This window comes from Etheostoma cragini, chromosome 7 (genome assembly GCF_013103735.1).
Source record: "Etheostoma cragini isolate CJK2018 chromosome 7, CSU_Ecrag_1.0, whole genome shotgun sequence".
NCBI classification, from domain to species: Eukaryota; Metazoa; Chordata; class Actinopteri; order Perciformes; family Percidae; genus Etheostoma; species Etheostoma cragini.
Genome location: NC_048413.1, coordinates 17,117,523 through 17,120,072, shown reverse-complemented (window position 1 = coordinate 17,120,072; position 2,550 = coordinate 17,117,523). Strand labels below are relative to the sequence as shown.

The 2,550-nt window shown below is 41.3% G+C and overlaps 1 protein-coding gene across 18 annotated transcripts in view; it reads right to left on the bottom strand.

The window, feature by feature from the left end:
• kif1b (kinesin family member 1B) overlaps positions 1–2,550 on the bottom strand; it is a 63,930-nt gene that overhangs the window by 59,202 nt on the left and 2,178 nt on the right. The gene's annotated exons all lie outside the window — the stretch shown is intronic.

Here is a 2,550-nt window from a genome sequence, read left to right as displayed (position 1 = left end):
AGAGAGAGAGAGAGAGAGAGAGAGAGAGAGAGAGAGAGAGAGAGAGCATATCCTGCCCTTGCCCCCAAGCACTCTCTTTCTCTGTGCTGTTGACACAGATCGGCACATATGCCCTTGAGTGAGTCACAACAATAAGGGGAGTGTCACAGCCTCGTCCAAAATCCTAAAAGCTGACCAAGCAACTCCATAAAACATCCCATTACTGTGAGACAGCTCTCAGACTCATTTAAATGTAAGCCATCCCCAAAGACACCATCAAATTATAGAAATACATAGGTATCTGTTAGCTAGCACCATTGCACCGTTGATTTCTGATTAAAGCACTGTGACATACTGAGCCGAGGAATTTCAACAACACTACTGACAAGTGGACTGTGCTGCAGTGGTGGTTTGAGAAGTTTCTGTGGATGCGTGCTGTAATACTTTCCTGCTGTGAAAAATTGTCAAAATGGGAATGCATTGAAATTCATTTTAGCTAAGTAAAAAGCAACCACACTACATACCTTTTACAGCCACCTTTCAAGTCTATTGGGGAGTATTTGATACTCAAAAGTCAGAACATGAGGTTGTGGTGAGTCACAGATACACTGCTTTTGACAGGGGCAATAAACAGGTCCATCTCTTTTTGGATAATGTATTTTACTTTGTAACAGAATGAATTAGGGATTTACACACATCTGGTAGTCATAGAAACCAATTATAGCAATGTGTGAAAGAAAACGAGAAATGTTATAACATTTAATAAAGGACTAAATTGACCATTACACACTGTAATCATGTAAAAGAAAATCAATAAAAGTGTGACCATCCATTAAAGCATTGTGGAAACCTCAACAAACTGGGAATGTAATAGACTAAACATGTCCGTTGGCTGACTTTGATCAAAGAAACTACAGAAAGCTCATATTTTCACACTGCATGTCCAATAATCTCAACTGCATGTATGAGCCTGTACATGTTTGAGCCACTAGGTACTGTTCAACCTTTCAGCATCCTAATAAGACAGCCTTCTCAGCATACCATCTGCAATGAAGTCCTGATGAAGGGAGAGTATGGCTGGCTGCCTGCCAGCCTCCCTTTCTGCTCTGCAATCTGGCCATGTGATAGGAGGTAGAGTAAGCAGTACTGCAGCCTCCTCCTCTCCCTTGCTCACACACTCACTCGCTAACCCCAAAAAACACTGCATATTCCACTGCAGTTCTGCTACAAACCACAAGTCACCCTCCAGCACCTCCGAGTGACATTGGCATAATGAAAGCCCAAGGATATGGAGTAAAAGCACTGGGTATTTGACACAAAGCTTCTCTTTGGTAGAGTGCGAGAGATAAAGGGCAAGAGAGCCATAACTGGTAGGGGCACTTGATGTTATGAAAGATTCATAAAAGCTTAAGTCAAATGAACCTGGTAAAACTGACAGACCAAACTACAGGCAAAATAGGGAGCCTACTGGAAGAACAGGTTTCTGCCATCACATGCTGTCTTGTTAAACGGTTGTTAAAGGTTTCCAGTGTCAGGGAGATTGTGTTCATCTGCCACCTGAAAGGGGCTTACAGCACAACCATGAGTAAGGAGGCAGCTAGCACCTCACAGTACCTGATGACTCACAATTACAATTAAGCAGCTTTGATCACTAGACTACAAACCACATTCAAGTATTCTCCTCTTGCTCTGCTGTTGTGTATCTTTTCATATGTTCTCACAGATTCCACAATTACAGCAGTAATGCAGAGCATTATTACAGATTTACAATCTATGCAATGATTCATTCAAAGTGCATAATCATTAAATAGTTACATTTAGCATTTTTTACAAATACACATATTTACATAAATTAAACTATAGTGTATATACTTGAGTGCATCTGTATTTCCATTGGCAATTAAAACTGAACGTCTAAAAGGCAAAAATTGCTGAGCTGCTGAGCCTCAACATAAAACCAAAGCTTGGGAAGCATCTATGCAACAAAAATCTGCTAAATCTGCTTAAAACTTCAACATATGAGAAAGTAAGTAAAATTGTCTGATGTTGGCAGGCCTCATAACATTAGTTTTGTGAAATTCACAGCAAATTTAAAAAGCAGTACATCTTGTATGTGAATAACTTATAGCCATATCCCTTAATACACAAACTGTGTGTTTATTAAAGGGGGGTTATGAGGTTTTGGCCATCTCTTTGCTTTTTGCTGGCAGGTTTCTCCATAAAGTTCCCCCTACACCTTCGGAATAGATATTTGGGAGCTCCAATGTTTACTTGTGTCTGACTCCTCGCTCGGTCAGTCTGCCGTTTCCTCTTTCTCTGTTCCTCTGACAATGCTTGCCTACGTTTTTTGTTTTTTAAACCGGCTAAGCCTTGACAATAACAATGTCAAAAACTCGGAAAAACTCTTTCGCTACCTTGTTAGCAGGTTCCTGAATGGGTGTATGTGTGCAGTGCTGCAAAGCAAATTCGCTACGCAAGACCTGATATCACGCGATTCTTCCTGATGCTGAGGCCGGCTGAAAGTTGCGGCGAGGGTGGTTTTTCAGCTTGCATGTGCTGGGGGGGGGGGGG